Source organism: Anabrus simplex, chromosome 8, assembly GCF_040414725.1.
Source record: "Anabrus simplex isolate iqAnaSimp1 chromosome 8, ASM4041472v1, whole genome shotgun sequence".
NCBI classification, from domain to species: Eukaryota; Metazoa; Arthropoda; class Insecta; order Orthoptera; family Tettigoniidae; genus Anabrus; species Anabrus simplex.
In genome coordinates this window covers 87530565-87544441 of record NC_090272.1, presented here as the reverse complement: position 1 = coordinate 87544441, position 13877 = coordinate 87530565, and the positions used below count along the sequence as shown (strand labels likewise).

The following is a 13877-nucleotide window of genomic DNA, read 5'->3' as shown; positions in this document are numbered from 1 at the left end:
TTAATGTTTCAACGGGATGTGGCGTGAGCTTAAGCATATCACAGGTACCAATTTAGATGATAATCTGTTCAGAGCAATTGCTGCTCAGTGCCTTTGCTTGTCTTGAAACAGTACCAAAACCAGAAATCGAACCCTCCAACTGAAAATATTTTCAAAGGTAACAATCCATTTCCTAATCTAGCGGAATGCATGCCAGTTCTATAAGTTAGATTTCCTTTGCATTGCCTTCAAGGTTTCTATGCTCATTTCTCACAATGTCGGCGACTTAAGAGGGGCGTTGCCCATGTAACATGGAGAGCGATTTGCCTTGGTTCACAGGCTCCAAGTCTAAACAGTCACGGAACTCCTCATTACAGCAAAAATAACACGAGACCCCACCCATTCTTAAAAAGTGCATTTGCAAATGTTCTGTTAGAATACGGATACAAATCGAATTTCCATTGGCTGTCGGATGCCACTAGGCTCGTTTCACGGCAATGTGCAAATTTTCGCAATTTCAGACCGGGTGAATCAGCTGCGCCTATTTTTCCTTGAACATATGCAACCTGTTAGGAGTTTAATGAATCTTTATCGTATTTTACGCGCCATCCTACACTAAAGTTACGTAGCCCGCTCAACCGCACAAAATTCTCTTGTTTGAAATAGGATGAACGTATTCTGCATGTGGTAGTATTCCATGTATCATCCTTCCGGCCACTGGCTGTCTACACTTTACGAATATCCTCGCGTTTCTAGAAAGTATAAAACTAAATATGTATTTGCCTGCCAATTTTCGTGCGGTTGAATATATAGGGTTCCGCGCACGATACACAAGCCGTACAAGGAACAGTAGTTAAGAGACCCATCTTTAACACACTGTACACTTTTATGTACAGCAGTGTCCACTTTTCTAATCACTTTTATAAAAAATGAAAAGGCGTATGGCTTTTAGTGCCGGGAGTGTCCGAGGACATGTTCGGCTCGCCAAATGCAGGTCTTTTGATTTGACATGTACGAGATAAATTCAGTTAAAAATCAATCACGGTTATGGACATAAACAATATTGCCTTTAACGCATCATATTATTATTAATTATTATTATTATTATTATTATTATTATTATTATTATTATTATTATTTTACGTCCTATTGTTATTGTTTAATTAATATTATTATCCTTTGTGATATATTGCCAATATGAAAACTTGTGTTCGTCATTACATCTGACTTTTATGGGTCTCTGAAAGTTGGTGAATTGCTTCTGCAGTCGCGCTTTACGTTTTAGAAAGAAGTCAAAAGTTTGAATGGACATAGAAGTATATTTGAAAAATCTTAGCAGGAAATCAATTCAGTTCTCTATATAAATGATAGAATTCCGCACGCATTTCACGTTATTTTTTTACCTACTAGATGATTACGAAATTCTCTCCTAGTCCTGCGTCGAATTCTTCAGTTTAGATTTTAAAAATTCTAAAAGCAGAGACAAACGAGAAACCTTTGAAACTGCCATTATCTAATCACCTCGCGCAGGGGAGACACCGCGCCGCTTACTGACTCTCGCTAGATGTCCACACAGGCGCTCTCTCCTCCCCACTCTTCAACTTTTCGACAGCGGCAACGCTCCGCTCGCCGCCTGCACTGTGGCCGAAGCCTACATGATAATCACCCCAAAAGCTATTGCTGGAGGATTGCACATATGACTGGTACAAGTAGTCATGTTTATTTGAGAAAAAAAAGGCGGACTGGTATCACATAAGACGTGATGTGGAGGTGGTGATGATTATTGTTTTAAGAGAAAGTACAGCTAGGCAATCATCCTCTATTAACACTATTCAGAGAGAGATAATTGAAGGGGTCCGACACTTCGAAGAATGAAGATATCGCCCAAAGAAAGACGAGGGCCTGTAAGGACATGAAAATGAAATATACCCTAGACTTCGCAACCTAATCCCGTCGGGGTTGGAAAAGAACAAGAGTTGACCAAGGGAAGTGAAGAGCCTGACACAAGTAAGGGGAAGCAATGCCAACACTCAGCTAAGTAATTGCCAACGCACGCTCGCTAGTTAAGAGCCCCTCCTCTTACGACAGGCAGGGGATACCATGGATGTTATTATACCGCTCCTACCCGCAGAGGGATTTATGGGAGAAAATAACGGGATTACCAGCCTTTCTTACAGATTTCGTGAAATATCAAAACGAAGTTTAACAAATGAAGTTGGTGTATATACGAGTATATATAGGTAGTGTGTTTGACGTCAAGGGAGACGCCGCTCTTCTTCCCAGACATTTGCCCGGTTGAGTAGCTCAGACGATAGAACGCAGGCTTTCCGAGTACAAGTTGGCGGGTTCGATACTGGCTCACTCCGATGCTCTAATACGGTAGCCTCATGTCGGTAGATTTTCTGGCACGTAAGAGAATTCCTACGGGACAAAATTGCGGCTCCTCGGCGTCTCTGATAAACTTTAAAAGTAGTTAGTGGGAGGTAAAGCCTATAACATTATTATTATTATAATTATAATTATTATTATTATTATTATTATTATTATTATTATTATTATTTTCGGCTCACCTGGTGCAGGTCTTTGTATGTGACGCTCATGGGCGACCTGCGCGTCTGGATGTGGGATGATGATGAGGTAGGGAGAGGGTGAAACCTAGAGTAGTTCCATATAATCGTCTTGGTATTAGAGTTCTTTTGTTTCTGTCGAATAATTAATCTTACCGGCGAGAGCTGAAGCAGATGTGCAAGGTGAATATACAACTAAATTCGCATCATGTTCTTTCTTAGTTTCTTAGTTTCACGGGATCGCTTTTTACCACTATGAATCAGCCACTTGTCGATGATTATGACGATACATTTATCACTAAAAATGGTTAAGTACTTCTACTCCAGGCGCAGTGCGTACTATATGTTCAATGGTTCAGTGAACACCCTATAAATAGATAACTCTTAGTAAAAGGGTTTTATTTATTTATTTATTTATTTATTTATTTATTTAATTAGTTATTTATTTAATTATTTGTTTATTTAATTATTATTTAATTAATTATAGAACGTCCGAGTGAGCTAGTGGTTCAAGAACGGACTGCCCTTTACAATCACAGCTTGGCAGCTTTCAGTTTCACATTATTACTTATGCTGACAATTTAACAAATCAAGGTCGGTGGGGGCGAAAAAGGACCCCGCAGACCCCGCGGGGCGTGGGGGGGGGGGGGGTATGGCTTGTGAGAGGCCCATGACTGTTTCTTAATTCAGTAGCTGAAGAGTAACTTTACATGTTGATAAAACTACAACACACAATACAGTATGGGTAATTTGTATTACACAGGGTTATTCCAAACTTAGGCCATCGTAGTGCAGAACCTCTTTCGTCAATAGAAGTTCGGTGGTTATTTCTGAAAGACTGTGGGTTTCCCAACCTGTTCCAATAATAACCATCCCTTGCTGCCACTCACAACAACCAACAAGGCTTTCGAAGTAATCAGCCAGTTCTGAGAACCCAGTAGTCAGCGAAGATGCGACAACAAAGATATCTTCCTTATCTAAACTCTAAATACTGAAGTTTCGAGCCTGTTTATAACTCTCAGCAGTCAGTGTAGCTAAGTAGGCTTACGATGGACGGTTGAGTTGTAAATTATTTGGTCCTAGGAACGAGATTATTTCTTAATATTGTGACGGTCAGCGTGTTTTAGTTACGATAATATTCCTTGTATGTGTTTTGTTAGCATATAAGTGTATTATTTTAATTCCTTCGGATTTCAAAACTAAATTATGTAATTATTATTATTATTATTATTATTATTATTATTATTATTATTATTATTATTATTATTATTATTATCATCGTTGCGTCATTGTTGTTCATTGTAATAATATACAATCGTGTACTACGAAATCAACTTGTAACTTTCCTTCTTAGGAAACGTAGGGCCCATTTTCAATTATTGCGTTGGGGGGGGGGGGGGCGCAAGTTTCTTAGCGCTGTTACTGATCAAGGTATACATATAACAAGGAATGTTTTAAAAATATTGATTACATCATAATGTTACTATTTTACATGAAAAAAGAAGTTATTTAAAATAAAATAAAATAAACTTAGGTGAAGAAATAGGTACACACTAGTTTTTAAACCTGTACAAATTATTGATTTGTTTCAAATTGGGAGGTAGATTGTTAAAGGATGTGGTTGCTGAGTAAGAAGTGGTTTTAACACCATATTTAGTAGTGTTAGTGGAATCTTTGTAAAACTGGTTTGCTGATCTTGTGTTATGGGTGTGAATATCTTTCCTGTATTGTAGTTCTGTATTAACAGAAATCATATTATTTTATACCTGAACAGAAATAAAGTTTGCGAGTATTTAATATGCATTGTACTGGTAATTTGTTTCCTGAAAAACTTTCACAGATAGTTTCAGAAAATCATATGCATACGTAATTCTTAAAACTCTCTTTTGGAGTATTTCTAGTTCCTTTATAGCTTTCTGTGTACAGTTTCTCCATATTATATTCATGTACATAAGGTTTGAATGTATTAGAGAAGTATATACTTCTTAAGCTCTGGTTGTTTGTTCCATAGACCTTCAATTTTTTTAGTTCTCCAATTAAACTAATACGTTTGTTCTTTACATTTGAGATGTGCTCATTTCAGCTTAAGTTATTGTCCAAAGTCATGCCTAAATATGAGAATTGCTTTACTCAAGAGCCTATTCCTTAAATTAGCTGTGTGTAGTCGCGCATGTAGCGATAATTTTGACAAGATTACTCGGTTCTCTCCTGAACTAGCGAAGAGGTTCAATTTCTGAAGTGAAGGCGCGGATGTGTGGGACATAAGCACGGTGCGCTAGGTGCGGGGCTATTGGTAGAGCCCTTCACGGCTGCGAAGTTAGTGTTTCGACGGATACGAACTGTATGGCAGTGCGGATAATTTTGCTGATAATTTCTAAATATTGCGTTTATTGGTTTTCACTCAGGTATACTCTTATTTTTGCTTGTGGTTAGGTGATAGAATGGTGATATATAAAGAGCCTTGAGATCATAAAACTGTAAATCTGACCTAAGCCTAACTGGTTCCTGCCCGCAATTAATGGAAGGAAGGAACAAAGGTCAATACGTCGGCAGTTGTTGCAAGAGAAAATCCATCATAAACCTGTGACTGTAGGGGTTCTGGTGTTAGGTGTCAGGTGTATTGTATTATGTTAACAGATCTATCCGTTTCAATACATTGGGTATAATATACTGTAGTTAAATATTTACAATATCCGCGGATAACCATTCGCCGATGCGGATGAAGGAAGTGCACATGTGGAGCGGATGCGGATATTATTTTGTGTATCCGCTCAGGCCTGTGGCTATGGAAAGCAAGAAGAGAGGCCGAGAACGAACGTAGCCCAGGTCCTTTCACCAGCGACAGACACTAGCTATATAGTACACTAGTGGACCCCCGCTGCTCCACAACATTCGTTATAAATAGGTCCGATAACTCATCTCGATATGCTTGTCGTAGTCATATTGTTTTTCCTGCCCATTTCAGTAATTTTATGAACATTTAATACCGATAATATAGTTTATGGATTTTCCAAAAAAAAAGGTTCATTTTTAAAGAAGATTACAAATAGCAATTTTAACGTCTGTAACATCTTCAGTTGTACGATCTCGCCCGTATGTGTGTCTTACCCTACAGTTTTCTTTCCCAAACAGTAAGTCATAATACACTGACTGACAGAGCAAATGCAACACCAAGAAGGAGTGGTCAGAACTTTATGCCAATTGCTGGGTAGACTGACGTCACTGAGGTATGCTCATGATGTGAAATGCGCCGCTGTGCTGCGCACGTAGCGAACGATAAATGGGACACGGCGTTGGCGAATGGCACACTTCGTACCGTGATTTCTCAGCCGACAGTCATTGTAGAACTTGTTGTCGTGTGCCACAGGACACGTGTATAGCTAAGAATGCCAGGCCGCCGTCAACGGAGGCATTTCCAGCAGACAGACGACTTTACGAGGGGTATGGTGATCGGGCTGAGAAGGGCAGGTTGGTCGCTTCGTCAAATCGCAGCCGATACCCGTAGGGATGTGTCCACGGTGCAGCGCCTGTGGCGAAGATGGTTGGCGCAGGGACATGTGGCACGTGCGAGGGGTCCAGGCGCAGCCCGAGTGACGTCAGCACGCGAGGATCGGCGCATCCGCCGCCAAGCGGTGGCAGCCCCGCACGCCACGTCAACCGCCATTCTTCAGCATGTGCAAGACACCCTGGCTGTTCCAATATCGATCAGAACAATTTCCCGTCGATTGGTTGAAGGAGGCCTGCACTCCCGGCGTCCGCTCAGAAGACTACCATTGACTCCACAGCATAGACGTGCACGCCTGGCATGGTGCCGGGCTAGAGCGACTTGGATGAGGGAATGGCGGAACGTCGTGTTCTCCGATGAGTCACGCTTCTGTTCTGTCAGTGATAGTCACCGCAGACGAGTGTGGCGTCGGCGTGGAGAAAGGTCAAATCCGGCAGTAACTGTGGAGCGCCCTACCGCTAGACAACGCGGCATCATGGTTTGGGGCGCTATTGCGTATGATTCCACGTCACCTCTAGTGCGTATTCAAGGCACGTTAAATGCCCACCGCTACGTGCAGCATGTGCTGCGGCCGGTGGCACTCCCGTACCTTCAGGGGCTGCCCAATGCTCTGTTTCAGCAGGATAATGCCCGCCCACACACTGCTCGCATCTCCCAACAGGCTCTACGAGGTGTACAGATGCTTCCGTGGCCAGCGTACTCTCCGGATCTCTCACCAATCGAACACGTGTGGGATCTCATTGGACGCCGTTTGCAAACTCTGCCCCAGCCTCGTACGGACGACCAACTGTGGCAAATGGTTGACAGAGAATGGAGAACCATCCCTCAGGACACCATCCGCACTCTTACTTACTCTGTACCTCGACGTGTTTCTGCGTGCATCGCCGCTCGCGGTGGTCCTACATCCTACTGAGTCGATGCCGTGCGCATTGTGTAACCTGCATATCGGTTTGAAATAAACATCAATTATTCGTCCGTGCCGTCTCTGTTTTTTCCCCAACTTTCATCCCTTTCGAACCACTCCTCCTTGGTGTTGCATTGTCACTGTCAGTCAGTGTATGTTTACCATACCGATTGGGAACGAACTTTGACTTAAACGGCATTCAGAGTGTCACATTTCATCTCAGCTACCCCAAAGACTATGAATTCGTCACTAATATCGTCATTTTCGGATTTTTAAGTTTCACCCCCTTCCTTTAGGGGTGCAAGGGGTTCCTTGCCCCTACTGTAATTTTTCCAGATAAAAGCAGAAATAAGTTTTAAGGAACACATCATAATCTTCACGTACTGTTGGGTAGGCAACCCACTGATCGGACTTGTCTTGCGGTTTGCTTATCTTCCCCTACTTTATTTTTCACCCCTTAGTGCCGAACTACCAATCAGATTTCGATAAAACCAATTCATAATCCCTCTCAGATGTAATAAGAACAAAATGTGAACATTTCAGCGAAATCGGTCCAGTAGTTCAAACATACCAACATCCAATTTTATATATAGGATAGATAGGGCAGCCCCGAAATCAGCCGAACCACTGCCTAAGCCATAAACGTGCGATTAAAATTTGCCTATGTGGTAGGTTTTGAATGAATTTTTATTTCACGATTTTGCGTTTTTGATATAATAAATCTCATTGAATCAAAATATATTAGTAACTACGATGTGGATATTCAATAATAATAATAATAATAATAATAATAATAATAATAATAATAATAAAGCATTAATGGCCTAAAATTTATGCAATTAATGTAAACTGTCAGTGCTTGTTATAAATAACAGTAATCTACCGAACACGTTCTTGAAGCGGTTACTTCAAAGCCAGCAACGTCTTCAGCATCAGACAAAACTGAATCAGCATATTATATTCTCTCTATTTCATTTCTCGTTCTTTTGATAGCTCCTTCGAGCTGCAACCGTGTACCTTCAGAGGAAAGTCGCGTTGCTAATCAAGCAATACCACTATTTTACATCAAGTAACATGAATTTGTACACGCTATTTTTCAAAGCAGTGAATCCCCAGATGTTTTTATCCACTCGCAATCACTGACAATGATTTTCCGGCTGAGAAAGAAGAATCTATTCTCGTAGCGTAGCGAGGTAGTGGCGGTAATTTTTTCAACTGGCTTATTGTCATTAAGCTACAGTGGGTGGAATTTGGCTTTACGGGTTGTAGATTCGGATCTGAAAGGGCGCTGGGCTCAAAGACATGTGACAGCTCCTAATCTCCGAATTCGTGCTGACAGAGTCTAAGCTGTCAGCTTTTCTGGTCAGCCATAGTAATATTCTAAGGAAGGTAGTGTGTTTCTGAGAAAGTATATTAGTTTCGAATAGGAACGGAAGAGCTTCTTGCCAGGCTTTCTGTAGTGAGAATTTGTGGATAGCAATAATAGTTCAAAAATGAGATGCATTGTTTTATCGTCATATGAGCTTCCGTACCGATGTCGCTTAATTGCGGCCAGTATCCAGTATTCAGAAGATAGTGGGTTCGAACCACACTGTCGACAGCCGGGCCTGAAGACGGTTTTCCGTGGTTTCTCATTTTCACACTTGGAAAATGCTGGGGCTGTACCTTAAGGTCACAGCCGCTTCCTTCCCACTCCTAGATCTTACCTGTCCCATCGTCGCCATAAGACCTGTTTGTGTCGGTGCGAAGTAAAGCAACTTGTAAAACAAAATGAGCTTCCGATCTTAAATGCGCCCCCTTAGATAGCATTCCTCGCCCACCACTTTGCGGACCACTTCTTTATACGAAACAGTATCCAAAAGTGCGAGCACTGGGCGTACTCGAAAAATCACAATCTTTCAGTTAAAACGGCGGTGTGTAAATAGCAATCCACTAGGCCTATTGCTTTCCTTCATATTAAGAATGGTTTCGTCCATGAAGAGTGGAACATCGGCACACACAGTCGAGTTCTGATTTTGTTAGTAGTGTTCGTGCTGCGAAGTAAGAAACGTGGGTTTTCAAGAGTTGGGTGCAAACATTAGTTTTGACTGCATTTGGATGTTAACGGCAATGTAGAGTGACTGTAGGATGGTGAGGTCAAAAGTGATCCGTTTGCATCGGCAGTTTGAGGAGTACTGGCGGTGATATTGTAACTGGCGTTTATTTATTTATTTATTTATTTATTTATTTATTTTTCGTACATATTAGGACTAATGCCCTGAAGGAAAAGGGACACACTGAGTGAGTCGGCCTCTCGGTTAGGGGCGCGCAGCTGTGAGCTTGCAACTGGGAGATAGTGGGTTCCCACTCCTAGCCCTTTCCTGTCCCATCGCCGCCATAAGGCCTATCTGTGTCGGTGCGACGTAAAGCAACTAGCAATATATATCAAGAATAAAATCAACGCTCGTAATTTTCTCACGAGACCATCATACGTAACTCTTTTACTCCTATCAGTGCTCTCATCCTGTTTTACTTTTTCAAAATGTGCCACGAATAATCCATAATTTTTCCGAAAGTGCAGAAACACTTCTGTAAATTGAAGCTACCCAACGAGTATTTACAGTTCTTGCAGTATGGTAGAGTTGCTGGCCCAGATCGTCAGACATATTTCTCAGTTGTCTGGCATTTTTAGATGAATGATGATATAATGTATAAAGTTTGTCAAGAAATGACTTAAAATGATTAATCTGTGATGGGAAGTGCTTCGGAACTACATCTCCAACAGAGAGTTCAAGTCTATGGTTTGCGCAGTGCCAGAACAAGATGTGGATATTGCTCCTCAATCAAAGTCATTACGCCTTTCTTTTTTCCCTAACATCATAGCGGCTCCATCATATGCCACTGTAATAAGAATTTCTTTAAAAAATTATTGAGAGAAGCCCGGCTTATTCTAAACATTACTCAGACACTGAAGACACATTTTGCACTCATTAGGATTATCTCCACTTCAGCTCCAATATGCTTAAATATGTAGGTACAAGCATTGTTCTAATGAAGAATTTGGCCTATGTCGGTACCATTCATTTCTTGGAGATCAATTTCAGATTCAAAAACATTCAATGCCGGATTTTTCTTGGCAATTTTATAGGCTGTTCTGAAGATTTTGGAGGTTATCCCTTGAGCTTAAGTAAAAGTAACCTCCGATTTTTTTTCTTTTACAACAGTTAATATGTTAGTGGCGGCCTTATAAACGGAAATAATTTTATGATCATGATTCTTTTTTCGTAGTGAAGTCCTTTGAATTTTCACCAAAAGAAGTAATCTGAACATTTGCTTAGAAATATTCACACCTTGTTTGTTTCTATGCCGACTACTTGACATATTTTACAACCAAGCTTTTTATTTTTAACCAGACATTCTTTTTTGCTGTGGAGTCCAACACTCGAGAATATTTTAATTCGCAGCCGCATGTTCGGTAGCCACAACCACACGTTCAGCTTTTACATATTCGATCGCAGAATTTTCCCACCAAACTTGTTTTCAGCACATTACATTCACTTCATTCACTCTCAGAAAGTTTCAGTTTGTTACCTGCCGGAGCGGAACAGAAGAACTGAGTTATTTCCATGGTTTCCCATTTCCACACCAGGCTTATGTTGGGGCTGCACCTTAATTCAGGTCACGGTCGCTTCCTTCCCACACCTACCCCTTTCCTGTTCCATCGTCGCATTAATACCTATCTATGTCGGTGCGACGAAAAGCATATTGTAAAAAAAAGCCCGTTTTTCGAGTTCATTGCGTTTGACAAAGACCACAGGAAACAAACCACTTCACGTATAGAATGCACAACAGACGCAACCACATTACACAAAGCAACAAAGGTAAGTGAACAAGACGGGAGTTGAAGTTGATCACTAGGATCCGGATGTTTATGACGTAAAAATGTTAGAAATATGCAACCGGCCGAGATGGCCGTGGGGTTAGGGGCACGCGGCTGTGAGCTTGCATCCGGAAGATAGTGGGTTCGAACCCCACTGTCGGCAGCCCTGAAGATGGTTTTCCGTGGTTTCCCATTTTCACACCAGACAAATGCTGGGGCTGCACCTTAATTAAGGCCACGGCCGCTTCCTTCCCAATCCTAGGCCTTTGCTATCCCTTCGTCCCCATAAGACCTATCTCTGTCGGTGCGACGTAAAGCAACTAACAAAAAAGAAATATGCAAGCATTTATGACCTAAAAATGTATTAAAATATGGCAATAAATATGACTTAAAAGGTTTTGATCACATTTTCAAAATCTTCATAAACTTTCCGCAGTTAAATTGACATTACTGTACATTGAAAATATACTCTTAAAATCTAGAACATTCATTAATAATGAATGAGTAACAATATTAATTTTATTATTACATTTTTAATGCATTTTATTACTCAATCCACCGAGCTCGATAGCTGCAGTCGCTTAAGTGCGGCCAGTATCCAGTATTCGGGAGATAGTAGGTTCGAACCCAACTGTCGGCAGCCCTGAAGATTGTTTTCCGTGGTTTCCCATTTTCACACCAGGCAAATGTTGGGGCTGTACCTAAATTAAGGCCACGGCCGCTTCCTTCCCAGTCCTAGCCCTTTCCTGTCCCATCGTCGCCATAAGACATATCTGTGTCGGTGCGACGTAAAGCCAATAGCAAAAATATAATAATAATAATAATAATAATAAAAATACTCAATCCAGAGGTAACTCCTGACTCTGTACAGAATGAAATAAATGTCTCATTTTGATGGGCGATCAGAAAGAATTACGATAGGAAATTACATAAATTTTAAAGTTTTCAAATAGAATCGATATTCTGTTTTCACGCAACATTGACTTGTAACGGGAAAAGGACCGCTTAACATCGCAGAATGTTATTGGGCCATATCTGATATAGTGTCAAATCATTATAGAGTTCAGTTGAGGCTCACTATTCTGTCGCTTTATACGCAACTGTTTCTTTCTATACAGCTTACCCTCCTTTGTACGAAAGATAATTGTAAGAAATTACAGACAAAAATTAGATGATGTGAAAAATCTATCTTTGAGACGACTAAAAGCAGTATGCGAAATGGATTGAAAAGATAGAAATTTGACAAAAACACAAAAATTCACGGGTAAATATGACCAGGATATGAAAAATTACCGGAAAATGACAAAAACGTCAAAATAGTCAAAATATATATAAATATATGACTGTGAAAATTGCATAATTTTAGTCGTCGTAGATAAAATTATGCTTAGCTTGTATTTTCTGCGGAAATAATATAAAGAGACAAAATATGACATGTCACAAACATCCTGACCCTAGTGGTCAGTCACACGAAGGAAGTTCCGAAATGTTAAGCGGCAAGCACGCACATTCGAAAGAGTAGTGGTATCGAACCGGACCGGTATAATAATTTATGATACCTTCAATAACTATGGACGAGGGTTAATCTGTCGACACTTCCTGACGCCATAATTTGACATCAAACGATGATGGCAGCACGTAAGTGGAGACACACTTTTAAACAAAAAATTGAAATCATCATCACAATTTTTACCATTTAAAGTTTACAGGCACGCGACTGGCAGAAAGAGCCCTGCGTATAGCTATGGCAAAATTAAAGATGATCTGGCAAGAGAGAGCAATTACATTGAATACGAAGAACTTGAACTATAAAAAGCTAAAGATAGAAGCCGAATGTGTTGCTGGAGAAGGATGTTGCGAATACCATGGACAGCCAGGCGAACAAATGATTCTGTCATCCAGGAAGTTGGAATACAATACAGTTTCTGCCAAGTTGTGTATCAGAGAATCCTGCAATTCTTTGATTACATTGTGAGAAGAGTCCGGCTCCATGGTTAAGTGGTTAGCGTGCTGGCCTGTGGTCACAGGGGTCCCGGGTTTGATTCCCGGAAGGGTCGGGTTAATTCCCCTGGTACGGGGACTGGGAGTATGTGCTGTCTTCATCATTTCATCCTCATCACGACGCGCAGGTCACCTACGGGAATCAGATCAAAAGTCCTACACCAAGCCTCTCCGGAGGCCACAGGGCAATTCATTTAGGCCTAATTGTGAGGAGAAAGGATGACAAACTGGAAGAACTAATTATCCAAGGAAAAGTTTATGGCAAAATGTAACGAGGGTGGGTCGCAAATACTAGATAGATTGATTAAATAAGAGAGATCATTAAGTTGCCATGGTGAACTACTGTCCGGAAGACGCAAGATCGCATAGAACGGCATCAACTTATGAGAAGAGGAACGAAGTCCTTGGGTCACGATACTCAATCATGAGTGTAACGACTAGAGAGAGAGAGAGAGAGAGAGAGATATGGTTAATTCCTCTGGGGCGGGACTTTTTTTCTCTCACTGACACAGATAGGTCTCTTATGGCGATGATGGTACAGGGCAAAATTAATATTAGGAAGGGAGGGACCGTGGCCTTAATAATTAAAGTGTGAAAATGGGAAACCACGAAAACCATCTTCAGGGCTGCCAACGGTGGGATTCGAACCCACCATCTCCCTAATACAATCTAATAGCTACGTGACCCAAACCTCGTAGCCGACTCGCTTGGTGTGCGTATTTGCTTTACGTCGCACCGGCACAGGTAGGTCTTATGGCGACGGCGGGGTAGGAAATGCCTAGGAATGGGAAAGAAACGGCCGTGGCCTTAATTAAGGTACAGCCCCAGCATTTGCCTGGTGTGAAAATGGGAAACCACGGAAAACCATCTTCAAGGCTGCCGACAGTGGGGTTCGAACCCACTATCTCCCGGATGCAAGCTCACAGCTGTGCGCCCCTAACCGCACGGCCAACTCGCTCGGTTAGGTGGGTACTTGCGCTCGTCTTAACACACTTCTCTTCATCTTCATACAACACATCACACTACCAATCATTGCAGAAACACACAGGAGTGAATACATCC

The 13877-nt window shown here is 41.4% G+C and overlaps 1 long non-coding RNA gene across 1 annotated transcript in view; it reads left to right on the top strand.

Annotated features, from left to right (window-relative positions):
- Window positions 1-13877, top strand: part of LOC136878817 (uncharacterized) — a 409179-nt gene that overhangs the window by 193872 nt on the left and 201430 nt on the right. The window lies entirely within an intron of this gene.